We start from the raw sequence: 17,937 nt of genomic DNA on the forward strand, positions 1-17,937 counted from the left end.
TAACTGGGGCGCCGACCCCAATACTGCTCTTTCCTTATACAAAGCATTTATACGCTCCATTTTTGATTATTCAGCTCACATAATAGACATCGCTTCAGTTACCTCGCTTATTCCACTCAATACCCTCCAATTTCAAGCTTTACGCCTTTGTGTTGGACCACTTAAGACTACCCCAACCAATGCATTATTAGTGGAAACGAGTGAAGTCCCACTTGTGATAAGGCATTTACTGCTCTCACAAAAATATCTGATTAAAAGGCTTGCTTTTTCATCTTCCCCTTTAATTCCAAAGCTACAGCTCTTACAAGACTACTATCAACAATGTCCGCCTAGATCGGGACGCGTGCCAGCTATACATACTGCATATACCATTATAAACAGATTCTGCACTTCGATCCTTAGAACTCCTTCCATACCCATGTATTCTACTCCATTTGCAAGCTTACACTACACACCCACAATAATTTTCTCTCATACATCTTTATTAACAGGATCGTCAGCTATCGCTGATTGCGCCTACCCCATGTCAAAAAGAATGCGCATATCTCCCTCTGTTATCGGTGTAGACTTTTACACAGATGGGGCAAAACACCCCCAAGGAGTCGGTGCTGCTTTTGTTATTAGAGACTCCAACACAATTGAATGTTTTCATCTTCCGACTACTTTCTCCATCTTTTCTGCAGAGTTATTTGCCATTCAATAAACATTAATTTACATACAACAACATTCCTTGCCAAAAGCTACTATTTATACCGACGCTAAAAGTGTATTACAGGCATTATCCTCTGTTACTCCATCCTTAAATTTATATATTTATACTGTTAAATCCCTACTTTATCACCTTGAACAAAATGGCATATATACTACACTCGTGTGGATACCGGGACATTCCAATATTCTTGGTAATGATCTAGCGGACACTGCTGCTAAAGAAGCTAGTCGACTCCCCACGCCCCCTCTTAGGCCGCTATTAGCCGTGGGCGACTAGTGGCGCAACTAGTTGCTCTGGCGAGTCACGGACCATTGGATCAAATGGAGCCTATTAGCCGCGGGCGACTAGTGGCGCAACTGAGCAACTAGTTGCTGGCCGTCATCTGAGCCGGCGACTGCTCTGGCGACTTTTAGTTGCTCAACTGCGTGACGGGACATTGCAGTAAATGTAGCCTATTAGCCGTGGGCGACTAGTGGCGCAACTTACGCCGGATGTACCTCCCCGCGCATACGGAAACGTCACTCAAGTTCGTGTTCTCACACCATCTTGACGTAATGCGGACGATGGAACGCAATTGAATCAGCGATCCACCTAACCGTTATCTTTCTTCATTACCTTGTTTGGTATCGTGCTGTGGCAGAGTGAATATTTTACTTATTGTGATAGTTTATTTATTGAAGATGGAGACATCAAATAAACTACAACAGCAAATGAAGGAGATGGCAAAATAATTTGAAAGTAAAATAAATAATGAAGACCATTTTTGACTTAGAATGAAAACCGGTCACTTGGGATTCCAGAACTGAAGCTTAGGCCTACACTGACAAAATAAAAACACTGAATTCTTGGAACAGCATTTTAAAGAACTTGAGGTGAGTATTATATATATAATATATATCATATATAATATATATATATATATATATATATATATATATATATATATATTTGCAAGAGGCTTTACGTCGCACCGACACAGATAGGTCTTATGGGGACGAGGGGATAGGAAAGGGTCAAGAGTTGGAAGGAAGCGGCCGTGGCCTTTATTAAGGTACAGTCCCAGAATTTGCCTGGTGTGGAAATGGGAAACCACGGAAAACCATCTTCAGGGCTGCTGACTCTGGGATTCGAACCCACTATCTCCCGGATGCAAGCTCACAGCTGCACGCTCCTAACCGCACAGCCAACTCTCCCGGTGTGTGAGTATTATAAAACGTTTACTACTCTTATATGGTAACACTGTATGTAATGCCCATATAAATTCAATAATCGTTTACATTTACAAGTACCATTGATCCATTATATGGCTTTATTAGTGAATTACAGCTCAACTGGGAAACACTTGTTTAGTCGTATGTCGTTTCCCGTTATTTCTTCTTTTACGTGGCCAAGCAGTTTGCAAAATGACGACTTTGACATGCGCAGGTAATTGAAAAATTTACTGTCATCCCCATTTAGATCGTCAAACAATGTATAATATAATCCTCTAGTCAGCCGAGAAACAAATATAGGATGTTTCCGCACTTTCCTAACCCTTCGGTTTTTCCTTTTTAATAGATGCTCAAGAAGAAGTTATTCGTAGGACGCCATTCTCTCAACTGGCTATTCCCCGGTATGAACCGAGCAAGTATTCACAAGTTGCGCCACTGATCGCCCGGTACTTAAATCCACTGGCAACTAGTGGAGCTTGCGCCGCAATACAAGTTTCGTTTAGTTAATCATCCTAACTGTGTATGTGGTGAATTAGAAGGGGATAGTAACCATCTCATTTTTCAATGTCCTCTCTATTCTGCACCCCGGCGTAAGTTATTCGCTAGCCTGACACGAATGAAAATTCCCTTTCCTACAAGTCTTACTTGTCTATTAGTTGTTCTCTCATCTGATATCATTGCAGTTCTTAATCAATTTATTGACGGTGCTCATTTGACCCTCTAATCATTCCACGCTTTTGGTCATTTAATTACATATTTCACTGGTATATACTGTCCCCTTCTCCGGGGTCGCTCAGTCGGCGGAGCGAGAGTCCCAAAAGGGTGGACCGTTCGCAGGGCCGATTATGCTATTAAGGGACAACTTCATAGAATTTATATTTTCAGGACCCTTGGTGACTGGATAGGTGACACAATATAAATGAAAATCAGGGCAAAATAACAACAACGTTTATTAAAAACATAATGGAAACTCAATCTGGACAAATGCATGAAAGAAAAAAAAAAATTTTAAATACAATGTGATTTTTGCAATAAAAGGAATATCTCAATCTTTAATGACTTCTGAATAAAAGAATACGACTGTAAGTCCTCGCATGCTTCTGGAGTTAGATTCCATTGCTTCTCCAATGAAACTCCACCTAAGATTTTACTCTGTAACATCGAATGAATCACTAAATTAGCAAAGCTGTCATTTCCCGTTATAACTCATGTTTAGTCATTTACAGGTAAAATAATTTCATACATTTTGAAGAACAATTACTATTAACTCAGTATTTACTTGTTCAAGAAAATTTCTTGAACATTCATTTCACTCTACCTGTGAAAAATCCTCTAACTCATTTTGTCATCATAAAATTCCTTTACAATTTCATTTTAGTGTTGGGAAATATTTTTACAAATTCTTCACTTTAGCGTTTGGAAATATATTTACAATTTCTTTGGCATAACTCCCTCTCTCTCGTAGACTACGCTTGACTGTATTCTTTCCTTACTCTATTTAACCTTTCTAAATTACCTAGCATTTCATGGATGGATAGAGCATCATGTGATCCTACACGGAATCAACAACAACAACAATTCATCACAGTCACAAAAAAAATATACAAGATAAGTTTCCTTGGAATGGTAAAAGTAAATGACACCAAATAACCCAATTCTACCAACTGGTTATAAGTACCTTTTTATCACACAATGAATCTGTAATATTTATTATTATTATTATTATCCAGTCATTTATCTCGTCTTCCTCTTGAGTTTTATTGAAGATCCTTATAATCATCTGACCAGAATAAAACTCGCTCATGACTGTAGTTATGATGATACAGAAAGCCAAATTTCTCTCTCGAAGAATAACCATCACCATCATCAGTGATAAGAGCTCAAGAGCCTCGAAAATATCTAATATCGATCAAGTCGTGTATTATTCATATCAGTGGTTGAGCCAGAAATAGACCTATTATAGTCCCTAAATCCGTACATCCTCATAAATCATTATCGCCATAATCATTCATTACAATCATTGTGACTCATAATACCGTTTAGGCCCGACATGCACCCTAGTAGTCCCATGTCGTCCATTAATGGCGAACTCCATTATCACAATGACCATACAAGTTGAATCTCAACAACTTTTACATTATCCGACCTTTACTATTTTGATCATTATTATTATTATTACTATTATCCTATAATGGCTCCTAGATCGTTCTCTCGAAGAATATTTCTAACATTCGTCGTTCACTTTCCCTTCTACCATCAATCACTACACATGACTAACAGGGTTTTAAAACTACGATTTAATTATAGTTTACTCCTACATTTAATCATATCTTCATTTACTATTTTTATGAGTTTAATTTACTCTTATTATTATTATTATTATTATTATGATTGTTAGTAGACCTTACTCCCTTAAATCACTTTCGAAGATCATAATCATTCACTCTTGTCAACTCAAGAACAACTGGGATTATTCATCATCACGTCCAAAAATAAAATTATCATTATTCCAAGAAAATGCAAAGATAGAACAATATTGAAATTACAAATCAACGAAGTAAGGAATGCTCTCCCATCACCATTACATACAAAATTACTAAGGAAACTACTTTACTCTACGCAAGAATACAATCTAGTCATCTACTAAAAGAGAAGAAATTTTACAAGGGTACTCATATTTCCGGTGAAAATCCTTGGCGTCGGGATGCTGCTTCAGGCGACAACGTCTCTTGCCTCATCTATGGTGGTTTACGGATGTACAAAGTCATCGCGTTGGCGTGCACTCTGGAATTTAGTTCCTCATGACTGTAGCTATATTCAGCGTCTTCTTTTTACTCCAGCAAAGTCCCAGAAAATCTCTCGATTTCCCTCTTGATCGCCGCATGTCGACAACTTGGTTTCCTCGGAGATAGCTGAAACTAAAATATTCTATTAGCACAGGGATCCACACTAGCTATAACTCACTAAGTTATGTACAACACTTAACTTGGCGCAACGATGTACTTTAGGTCCATTATTACTATAAGCTTCGTCTTCTGAACACATTCATTAAGTTATGATACGCCTTAGGCTGACAAATAATAGGGCTGACTATTATGATGATTAAATAAAGGTTAGATTTCCTCTCGCCTATCCACTTGAGATCGTGATTTCCTTCCATAATGTCCAATGGAACATTCCTAAAGCTTCTATGGCAAGAATCGGCTTTAATGAGCACGCTGACTGTCTGCGGTTTAACGTTTTCCACCCGGGAGAATGCACGACTGTAATAAGCTCGCTGGATACTGCGTTGAGCTAACAATGAATTACACTGGCATTCAAGTCATGTAATGATCGTGCCCTACAAGGATTACACTAGTATTCACGTCGTCTGAACATATTCTTCTTTCCCGTAGAGAATACACGGTTCGACTTCTCGTAAAAAACAACTGTCCGACGTGCTCTTGAAAAAAACTGTTCTGGCCGTCGTCTCATAAAATTTCTCTTGAACTGTTCTGACATTCTTACCCAAGAACTTCCTTCGACTTAGTTCCAGAACAATCCTAATATTTCCAGCACTTTCCTCAATTTCTATTGGCTGGTAATCGACCTGCGCCATAGCTCGTCCTTGACCGCTACGAGTGGATTTTATGAGAACATTTCTCCTCCCCTTTGTCGTCTGCCGGTGTCATGACGTAACTGCGCTCTGGTCGCCCTCGATCAGCTGTTGACCTAGTTTCGGCCGGCTCGCTCTCGCACAACTGTGTCACAGCTGGTACACGCGCACTCGTAAGCAATGCTCCGTAATAAATATTCCCAGCTTTCTCAAATTAACTGAGGTACCATTTAGACGGGTACATAATCCCCCTTGGTTGATTTAGGATTTAATTAGCAGATTAAATCATAACAGCTCAGTTTACTTTCTAAATGTACACGGAAAATGTGCACCATTACAGCTCCTTTTCAAGATTAATTTCTAGGATTTCTCCGGAACTGGTGATAGACGCGTAAATTCCCAGCATTATAAATAGCTCTAAAGTGTCCATCAAAGCTCTCTACCTGGTATGCATTGTTCCCCAAATCTTTAATTACTCTGTAAGGTCCAACATATAAAGGTGCGAACTTCGCGTAGAATTTTCCAACAGGACTTGAAATAGCGGGTTTACGGAGTAATACGTACTCTCCAACATTTAAGGGACGATGAAATCGTTTCTTACGTACTCTCCTCCGTCTTCTGTTGGCATGATCTACAAGGTTTTCTCTCGCTTGGAGAATTACTTCCGCATGAGTAGGACGTCTTTGGTCCAGGTGTGGAATTACGTTGTCCCAAGTTCGGACGGGATATTGATTGAAATGAATGACTGAGGGAATTAATTTCGTCGCCTCATGCACTGTGTTATTTACCACGTCCATCATTATTGGTAACACTGCGATCCACCTTTCGTGTCTGTTTTTACAATAAATTCTGCAAAATTTTGAAATCTCTTGCATCACCCGCTCAGCGGGATTACTGGCTGGATTTCGGATCGAACTCATGGTGTGCTTGATCCCCATTTCAGATAAGCCTCGTCTGAACTCTCCAGCCGTGAATTGCGATCCGTGGTCAGTCAGCAAGACCTTGGGTTTCCCCATCATAGGAATTATGCTTTTCTTTAATCTCCATAGGATCGATTTTGTGTTCGCCTTCTGAATTGGAAAAAGGGTTAGAAATTTCGAAAACACATCTATGGTCACAATTACGAACTTATGCTTAAATCTACTGGCTGGAATCGGGCCAAATATGTCCATTGCGAATAAGCTTAGTGGTCTCTCTGGAATAATAGGAATAGGTTTTTGCTTAGCAAAGTGTGAGCTGGCTTTCGTTCTCTGACACGTATCACAGGTGCGGATAATTTCACGTACATTCTGGCGGAGTTTATCCCAAGTGAAGGTTTCTTTGATAGTTGCTACAGTTTTATCGAGTCCTGCATGACCCGTAATTCTGTGCACATGCCATACTAAGTCTTCTCGAATTTTCATGGGCACCACGGCCTTTAAATTGACCCTCATGGGGTCCACGAATTGACATAACATGCCCCCTTGGTTGAGATATCGTTTAGCCTTTCTCCTCAGCATTTTGTACCTGGGATCACCTGGTTCGATCTTTCCAGACAAATAATCAATCAAAGGCCTTAAAGTAGCATCTCTTTTCTGCATCTGTGGAAAATATCGTAATTTTCGTAGGAGCTCCAGGTCATCCGGAATTAGCTCGATCCGATAAACCTCGACATCTTCCTCCGGATTACGGCTTAAATAGTCTGCTAACACATTCTCTTTTCCCGGGCAATGCTCGACTTGGATATCAAACTGCTGGACAAAGAGTGTCCATCTCATTACCCTTTCGCTACTCATTGTGGCGCGCGTCATAAACGTCAAGGCATGGTGATCTGTTCGGATTAGTATGGGGAACCCATAAATTATTTTTTTCCATTGCGTCAAAGCGTAAACAATTGCTAACATTTCTAATTCCGTTATAGTGTATCCTTTCTCATTAGGTCGTAATTTCCTGCTTGCAAACGAAATAAAGTCTTTCACGTCCGGTTTCTCTGGATTTTCTTGAAATAGGACTGCTCCCACTCCAACCTTTGAGGCGTCCGTCTGAATAATGAACGGTCGTTCGAAGTCGGGGTAGCTAAGATTAACGTTATTCCTTAGCATTTCCTTGGTCTGGATGAAAGCTTGTTCTTCAACTTCCGACCATTTCCACTTCTGGTTCTTTTTCAATAATTCCTGCAATGGCGAGATCGTTCTCGTATAACCCGGGCAAAAATTCGCGTAAAACTGACACATGCCTAGGAATTGACGTACGTGTTTTATCCTTCGTGGACGTGGAAAATCACAAATAGCGGTCACCTTGACGGGGTTGGGCTTAATATTTCCTCCGTCTATCACATGGCCTACAAACTGGATTTCTTTCTGAAGAAACTTGGATTTCCCTAAATTAATTCTCAACCCTGCTTCTTCTAGATTTGCGAGTAGCTTTTCTAGCTTCATCACGTGCTCTTCAAACGTTTTAGAAGCGATGACGATATCGTCTACAAAACGAGTGGTGAACTCCTTTACCTCCGGCGTCAGGCATCGATCTAAGGCCCTCAATAAAGCTGCCTCTGCATTTTTGATTCCGAAGGGGAGACGAACGAACACATAGGTGTGTTGTCCATACAGGAAACCTGTAAACAGCCTAGACTTTTCTTCCAGCACGATGTGATAATATGAAGACGTTACGTCCATGATTGACAACAAATTCATGCCGGAAAATCTTCGGAGTATATCCTTCACATTAGGCATCCTATCATTCTCCGGAATTAGCCTTTCGTTGACAGCCCGTGCGTCCAAACACAATCTGAGGGAACCGTCAGGCTTAGGAACGATGACAATAGCATTTAAATACGGAGTTCGGGCTTTCTCAATAATACCATCTTTCTCCATCCTCTCAATCACCTTTCCCACTCTATCATAATATTTATCTGGGATAGGGTATACTTTCCTCTTATATGGAGACCAATCGTTGATTAACAGTGTGTATTTAAAGTCTGGAATTACCCCAGGTTTGTCCGAAAATACTACCTTATGTTTTAACAGTACTGATGTAACTATCAATTTTTGTTCAGCCGTCCCTTCAATCTCTTGAGCTTTCATTTCTATCTCTTTTAGGGAAACTTCTTCTTCAGGATCCACTATGTTGTGCTGAATTCGGCCAGGATTTTCATTCTGTTCTTGATTCCAAAGATGGTCCCGCGGCGACAATTGGTTGGTGACCAATTCTTGATATGAGATTTTTCCCCCATCTTCCAGGGATACGATCTCTGAAAAATCGTTTTTCCTTAATAAAACTTGATTAGTTTTGAATTTAATTTGAGCTTGATAGTACTCTAAGAAGTCGACTCCCAAAATCATATTGTATTGGATCCGCGACATTACTACAAAAATGTGAGGAAATTCTGAATTTCCTATCTGAAGTGTGAGGAAAACCTGCACTTTGCATTCTACGGATTTATCTGGTATGATACCCTTAATCTTCATATTGGATACCGGAATTGATGGTATATCTCCTTTTCCCTGCAGTTCCTGTAAAAAACTGTTGGATATAACGCTAATGGTAGCTCCAGTGTCAACTAAACAGGATACCTTCCTGTCGAACACTCGTGCTGTAATGACAGGTAATTTACCTTTATTCGGGTTGTTGCCCTGGCGTCTTTCTTCCAATAAATCATGCGGTCGTGTGAGCCATGAATCCACCTGAATTATCTCAAAGCAGTCCCCTTGACCATTCGCCAATATTTCGGGTATTTCTTCATTCAAAAATTGACGTTTTTTTTTCACCCCTTGACTCCTTCCGGGTTGGCAGACGGTCTCCTCCTCTCCTTTCCGTCTTTTTTTCTCTTCCTGAAATGCGAGGGATTCTGCGCCTGTTACGTCGGGATCTGTATTTTGATTCAAAATAGCTCTTCTCCATATTTCACCTCCGTCTGTTTTCTCCTTGAGTTCCCGGACATGTTCTTTGTTTTCATCAACTGTCCCCCTTGGTTGATAAAACCGATGATAATTTCTTCTTTTCTCGGCGGCATATTTTACTCCTCGAGAAGTTCGGCCAAAATATCGATCTCTTCCTCTTGATCCCATCGAATACGGTCGAAATCCATGGAAGCCCCTCTGTAATCTCTGCTCATCCCTTGTTTCACTCCGTTCGGACCTCTCTTTAGTTTGTACCTCTTTATTTTTCTGTGGAACCACCGTCCTTTCTTTCTCAACATAAGTCGAATTGATTTCCTGACTCAAGGCTCGAGTATTACGGGTATGATCCCTAGACGTCATATCTAACTGTCTTAATACTCTTTCCAGCTCCATAGCTGTTCGGATGTTCGATGCTATTAATATTCTTTGTACGTCCGGCGGTAACTGTCGAATGATGACTCGGCATAATTCTTCCTCTGGAAGTGGGTCGTCCAATTCTCGAATTTTCCGGATCTGATTTGCGGCGAACTCGGAAAATTTCGTAGGCAGCGTCGAAGCATATCGACGAGCATACCATTCCGTCCTTAAATTATGCTGAATATCTGTGTTCCAAAATTTGTCGAAAAATGCGACTTTAAATCCATCGAAATCATCGAAACTGTACCGGAATGCCATAAACCACGTGTGAGCTGACGAATCTAGGTATTTTTCCGTCACTCGTAATTGTCGTTCAGGAGGAATGTCATTATCTTTAAAATATTCTTGTAGGTCCTTAATAAAGGTTTTAGGTGTAGGTCCGTTTTGATTGTTGAACTTTCGGGGTTGATTGTCCTGTAGACGTATAATATTCACAATCTGCGGCCTGTTCCCTTTATCGTCCATTTGATTTAAAGATGCGGTATTATTCTTAGCTCGACCGGAAGTTTTTATCTCCTGTGCTGCATTAGGAGTCGAACAAATGAATCCTGCTTTAAACTGTTGCTCCATTTGTGATTGCCTTTCAATTACGGACACAGTCACAACTCGTGTGCTGTCACTATGCAATCGCAACGTTTGTAGTTCCGTTGTCATATTTGATATTTCGTCTGACATCCCCTTTATTTTATCCTCCATTTGTCCTACTAACCCACGGGACACAAGAAGTTCGTGTTCCACCTTGGATACAACTTCTCCGACAGCTTTCTTATTGTCATTTACAGCTGTTTTCAGACCTTCTACTTCGTCAGTAATGAGTTCTTTGCTCATCTGAATTTCCTGTCTGACCCCCTTGTCGACCTGAATTATACTATCACATACTTCCTTAAATCGTTTAGTCCACCTCAATTGCGCATCGGTCGTATTTTCTTTATGCGATTGTATTTGGTTGCTAAGTTCAGAAATCTTCCTTTCCACCTCAGTCTTATGTGTGATCATATTATCCATAATTGATTTCTTGAGCGTGCCTAGCCTCTCAGTAAACTCCTGCGCTACGCTAGCTATCGAGTTTGTAACTGTTCGTTCAATCTCTTGTTTCAACTTCGCCTGACTATCTTTAAAATCACGCGACATCACTTTAATTTCTTGGGTTAACCTAGTCTGGTTGTCTTTGAACTCACGTGACATCTGTGCTTGACTCTCCTTAAACTCAGTCCTAATAGAATCAACACTAGCCTTAGTTTCCGCTCTCATTTCTGATTGATTACGTTCAAGTCTTTCAATACTAGCTTTAGTTTCGGCTTTCATAGAATCAGCACTAGCCCTACACTCGGCCGACATTTGAGATTGCGCAAGTTCAAGTCTTTCAATACTAGCTTTATTCTCAGCTCCCAATTTCTCAGCGCTGGCTCTCATCTCCGCTATCATCCGAGCTAAAGTATCCAAATCCATTACAATTCATAAGCATTGTGCTCGCCAACAACGATGAAAATGTACATCTTTGCCCCATTTGCCTAAATTTCACCGGAAATTGCCAAAGAATTTGTAAAATACAAAGTATGAACTCCACAAGCATGCTCTCCGTACTGTAACAAATAGACCTATACCGAAGCAATGTCCAGCTGTATTATGTCATTACCAACCTTGGTATCTCTATCCATTTAATTGTCACCATTTAACTGAATAAAAATTACCATCTCCTTGCTTTTGCGCCACAATAGTGCTCGCCGAAACAACAAGATCGTACATATAACAACAACAAAAATATGCCCTGGAAATAACTCACCAAAACGATCAATGCCTAAGCAATGAGGGTTTGGGTTGGCCCCACGTTGGGCGCCACAGAAATATGTCCCCTTCTCCGGGGTCGCTCAGTCGGCGGAGCGAGAGTCCCAAAAGGGTGGACCGTTCGCAGGGCCGATTATGCTATTAAGGGACAACTTCATAGAATTTATATTTTCAGGACCCTTGGTGACTGGATAGGTGACACAATATAAATGAAAATCAGGGCAAAATAACAACAACGTTTATTAAAAACATAATGGAAACTCAATCTGGACAAATGCATGAAAGAAAAAAAAAATTTTAAATACAATGTGATTTTTGCAATAAAAGGAATATCTCAATCTTTAATGACTTCTGAATAAAAGAATACGACTGTAAGTCCTCGCATGCTTCTGGAGTTAGATTCCATTGCTTCTCCAATGAAACTCCACCTAAGATTTTACTCTGTAACATCGAATGAATCACTAAATTAGCAAAGCTGTCATTTCCCGTTATAACTCATGTTTAGTCATTTACAGGTAAAATAATTTCATACATTTTGAAGAACAATTACTATTAACTCAGTATTTACTTGTTCAAGAAAATTTCTTGAACATTCATTTCACTCTACCTGTGAAAAATCCTCTAACTCATTTTGTCATCATAAAATTCCTTTACAATTTCATTTTAGTGTTGGGAAATATTTTTACAAATTCTTCACTTTAGCGTTTGGAAATATATTTACAATTTCTTTGGCATAACCCCCTCTCTCTCGTAGACTACGCTTGACTGTATTCTTTCCTTACTCTATTTAACCTTTCTAAATTACCTAGCATTTCATGGATGGATAGAGCATCATGTGATCCTACACGGAATCAACAACAACAACAATTCATCACAGTCACAAAAAAAATATACAAGATAAGTTTCCTTGGAATGGTAAAAGTAAATGACACCAAATAACCCAATTCTACCAACTGGTTATAAGTACCTTTTTATCACACAATGAATCTGTAATATTTATTATTATTATTATTATCCAGTCATTTATCTCGTCTTCCTCTTGAGTTTTATTGAAGATCCTTATAATCATCTGACCAGAACAAAACTCGCTCATGACTGTAGTTATGATGATACAGAAAGCCAAATTTCTCTCTCGAAGAATAACCATCACCATCATCAGTGATAAGAGCTCAAGAGCCTCGAAAATATCTAATATCGATCAAGTCGTGTATTATTCATATCAGTGGTTGAGCCAGAAATAGACCTATTATAGTCCCTAAATCCGTACATCCTCATAAATCATTATCGCCATAATCATTCATTACAATCATTGTGACTCATAATACCGTTTAGGCCCGACATGCACCCTAGTAGTCCCATGTCGTCCATTAATGGCGAACTCCATTATCACAATGACCATACAAGTTGAATCTCAACAACTTTTACATTATCCGACCTTTACTATTTTGATCATTATTATTATTATTACTATTATCCTATAATGGCTCCTAGATCGTTCTCTCGAAGAATATTTCTAACATTCGTCGTTCACTTTCCCTTCTACCATCAATCACTACACATGACTAACAGGGTTTTAAAACTACGATTTAATTATAGTTTACTCCTACATTTAATCATATCTTCATTTACTATTTTTATGAGTTTAATTTACTGTTATTATTATTATTATTATTATTATGATTGTTAGTAGACCTTACTCCCTTAAATCACTTTCGAAGATCATAATCATTCACTCTTGTCAACTCAAGAACAACTGGGATTATTCATCATCACGTCCAAAAATAAAATTATCATTATTCCAAGAAAATGCAAAGATAGAACAATATTGAAATTACAAATCGACGAAGTAAGGAATGCTCTCCCATCACCATTACATACAAAATTACTAAGGAAACTACTTTACTCTACGCAAGAATACAATCTAGTCATCTACTAAAAGAGAAGAAATTTTACAAGGGTACTCATATTTCCGGTGAAAATCCTTGGCGTCGGGATGCTGCTTCAGGCGACAACGTCTCTTGCCTCATCTATGGTGGTTTACGGATGTACAAAGTCATCGCGTTGGCGTGCACTCTGGAATTTAGTTCCTCATGACTGTAGCTATATTCAGCGTCTTCTTTTTACTCCAGCAAAGTCCCAGAAAATCTCTCGATTTCCCTCTTGATCGCCGCATGTCGACAACTTGGTTTCCTCGGAGATAGCTGAAACTAAAATATTCTATTAGCACAGGGATCCACACTAGCTATAACTCACTAAGTTATGTACAACACTTAACTTGGCGCAACGATGTACTTTAGGTCCATTATTACTATAAGCTTCGTCTTCTGAACACATTCATTAAGTTATGATACGCCTTAGGCTGACAAATAATAGGGCTGACTATTATGATGATTAAATAAAGGTTAGATTTCCTCTCGCCTATCCACTTGAGATCGTGATTTCCTTCCATAATGTCCAATGGAACATTCCTAAAGCTTCTATGGCAAGAATCGGCTTTAATGAGCACGCTGACTGTCTGCGGTTTAACGTTTTCCACCCGGGAGAATGCACGACTGTAATAAGCTCGCTGGATACTGCGTTGAGCTAACAATGAATTACACTGGCATTCAAGTCATGTAATGATCGTGCCCTACAAGGATTACACTAGTATTCACGTCGTCTGAACATATTCTTCTTTCCCGTAGAGAATACACGGTTCGACTTCTCGTAAAAAACAACTGTCCGACGTGCTCTTGAAAAAAACTGTTCTGGCCGTCGTCTCATAAAATTTCTCTTGAACTGTTCTGACATTCTTACCCAAGAACTTCCTTCGACTTAGTTCCAGAACAATCCTAATATTTCCAGCACTTTCCTCAATTTCTATTGGCTGGTAATCGACCTGCGCCATAGCTCGTCCTTGACCGCTACGAGTGGATTTTATGAGAACATTTCTCCTCCCCTTTGTCGTCTGCCGGTGTCATGACGTAACTGCGCTCTGGTCGCCCTCGATCAGCTGTTGACCTAGTTTCGGCCGGCTCGCTCTCGCACAACTGTGTCACAGCTGGTACACGCGCACTCGTAAGCAATGCTCCGTAATAAATATTCCCAGCTTTCTCAAATTAACTGAGGTACCATTTAGACGGGTACAATACGTTTATTCACTCATTTTCATTTGATCTTAGTTTTCATTTGGCTCCCGTTATACTTCACTTTAGTTGCTACTGCTTGTCTCGCTACTTTCCACAGCTACAGTCTTTTGTTACTCCCGTTCCTCGTGCTTCAAACATTACTATACGTAATTCAGGTGCATTCGTCTTTCACCAACTAAATCAGAACATTGCGCACTACTGTTCTTAGGATAGTATTCTCATTTCTGCACTAAATTCTCTGATATGGGCCTATACCTCAACTCCTCCATATTCCTTCAGTTAATACTCCTATTAGCTTTAATTTTTTCCTTTCTCCCTACTACATTTGTCCTAAGTGTTTGTCTATCCCAATTGTAGGCCCGGTGTTGTGTTTGAGTAGTAGACAAGTCGCCAAGATAGGCCACTTTGGCGTGAAGTTTAGTACCTTTGTTTCCCTGTGCTTTTTTCTGTGTCACACACCCTTCTTTTCCCCCTTCTCACCTGCTTTACATTGTTACGTTCCATACAAGAATTTACAACTTGTGTCTCGGGAACGCAGGATGAGGAGCCTTTCGGAACATCTCGGAACACTTCGGCTCTCTTCGGTTCCACGAACTATAACTAGGTGAGCTTCTCTCTTCAGTTCACGAACTAGGCCGGATTTAGCTACAATAACGCGCCATTTCGGACACCAACACTTTCCTCACGTGCGTGTGGTAGCCTTTGTGTTCTTCGGGTGAATTCTTACGTTTTTGTATGATTAAGAGTGCCGTAGTGAGTTGAAGGTATTATTACTGAAGGGGTGGATAGGCGTAATTATCTTGGTTTGTGTTCGGGTTCTCTAGGCACTTTAAAGTTTTCCTGTGATTTATAAGAGTGTCGGCGGATAGTCGTAATTTATCGTTCAATAATGGATACGTATAATTGTAATTTCTGCAGCGAGTCATTTAGTGTACATAAAAACTTACTGAGGCACATCAGTACCAAACATCGTGGCAATCAAAGTGAGAGTTTTAAGTGCAACTTATGTGATTACTCCACTGCAAGACGTGACAATCTTAAGCGGCACACATTCAGCATGCATGAAAAGGTCTCTGCAAAATTTGAGTCAAAAATACTTTGTCCATTATGTAAATATGACTGTGCATCACGAAGCGAGATGCTTCGGCATTACTCGTCACAACATGATATAAACGTAGTTAATGAAACTGTGGAATTTTCTAGTGAGAGTGATTTCTATAACTGGAAATCTAAGGTCGAAAAAGATCATCTATGCGAGTTTGTATGCAGCAGGGGATGTTAGGTTAGAACTACAGATAACTGCTCAAAATTGTCATTCCACTGTCATCGTAATGATGTTTATAAATCAAGAGGGCAAAACGAGCGCCACCAGAAAATATTGGGAAGTAACAAAATTGATGGATGCTGCCCAGCTAGCATGGATGTCACATGTCATCCTTCTGGCAAAGTTGAGGTTTCATTCTGCAAAACGCATGTAGGTCATCAGGCTGAGCTAGGCCGGTTAAGACTTTCAAAATCAGAAAGGGACGAAATTGCACTGAAAATATCACTGCAGATTCCCTTTGACTGCATTTTAGACTCTGTTAGGTCTTCAATTAAAAGCAGCGAATTAGAGCGCCGCGATTTAATATCAAATAAAGATCTTCACAATATAGCGAGAGATTATAACTTTAAAGCCGAGGCAGTTAGACATGCGAATGACAGCACGAGTGTGTGGACTCTTGGGTGAAATAAATGCAAGAAATAGATTCTGTAGTCCGGTTCTACAAACCCCAGGGAGTTAGTATGGAAGCCCATCCACAGCTGCGCGAAGAAGACTTTGTCTTAATTGTAATGAATGAGGCGCAGATTGAAATGTTACGCGATTATGGAAATAATTGTATTTGCATGGACAGCACACATGGGCTTAATTCTTATGGATTTGAACTGACAACTCTTGTGTTGGACGAGTTATTTCAAGGCTTTCCTTGCTCGTTCATGTTTTCGAACAGAGGAGATCTTCCGATTATGGAGATCTTCTTAACAGTTGTTCTGGATACTCTCCGTGCTCCACTTCAACCAAATGTACTTATGTCTGATATGGCAGAAGTATTTCATAATGCGTGGTTGAAAGTTATGAAACCACCTCAACATCGACTGTTCTGCTCATCGCATGTAGATCGAGCGTGGAGGAAAAATCTTTGCAAGATTAAAGGACGTGCAAAACAAGCCGAAATCTATAAAATCATTAGAACGCTAATGCAGGAGAGAGATGAAGAGGCCTTTCGAAAGATGTTTGACGAGGTTCTACGGCTTCTGAAAGAAGACCCAGACACCTTAGAATTTGGTATATATTTTGAAAATAATTATCGGGCATCTGCTCCAAGCTGGGCGTATTGTTATCGTCAACACTCAGGTCTCAATACAAACATGCACTTGGAGAGAATGCATGGAGTGATCAAACATATATATCTAAAGGGAAACAAGCCCAAACGATTAGTTATTGCCATCCATGCTCTAATGAGGTATCTAAGGGACAAACTCTATGATAGACTTATGCATCTGAATAAAGGTAAAGTGACCTCAAAGCTTTCGGCCATAAGGCAACGCCACAAATCGTCATTTCAGCTCGACCCTGAAGATGCAATATATGACAATAATGTGTGGATAGTGCAGTCAAAACATTCCAACGAACTTTACGAAATAAGGCGAATGAGTGAAAGCTTGTGCAAGTGCGCATTGCTTTGTACCGAGTGCGAGACATGCCTCCACGCATTCACTTGCAACTGTCCAGATTCATCAATCAAGTTCAACATGTGTAAACACATTCATTTGATATGCAGAGTAGCAAGTAGAGTCTTCGAGTGCAACTGAATCTACAGACAATAATTTAATCATCCACGAGGCATCCACTACAGATCGAAAACAACGTGCAATAATCCAAGAACTACAATGCCCTGGAGCAGCAAAGGCATGTGACAGTAAAGCGAAGAGGCGAGAAATGTTAATGGATAAATTCAGGCACATCCTAGATGAGGCTGAATCCGATGAAGACTTCGACATTATTGACAAACGTCTGCAAAATTTATTGCCAACCATTCAGGCCCGCAAATCTGCATCTTCGCTACCTCCAGTTTCACCAGCAAAAAAATCGAAATTTGAACCTCAGAGAAGATTTATGCCAACCAAGAAACCTCATAAAAAGATGTCGTTATCCATCACAAAGCCCACA

Source organism: Anabrus simplex, chromosome X (genome assembly GCF_040414725.1).
Source record: "Anabrus simplex isolate iqAnaSimp1 chromosome X, ASM4041472v1, whole genome shotgun sequence".
NCBI lineage: Eukaryota > Metazoa > Arthropoda > Insecta > Orthoptera > Tettigoniidae > Anabrus > Anabrus simplex.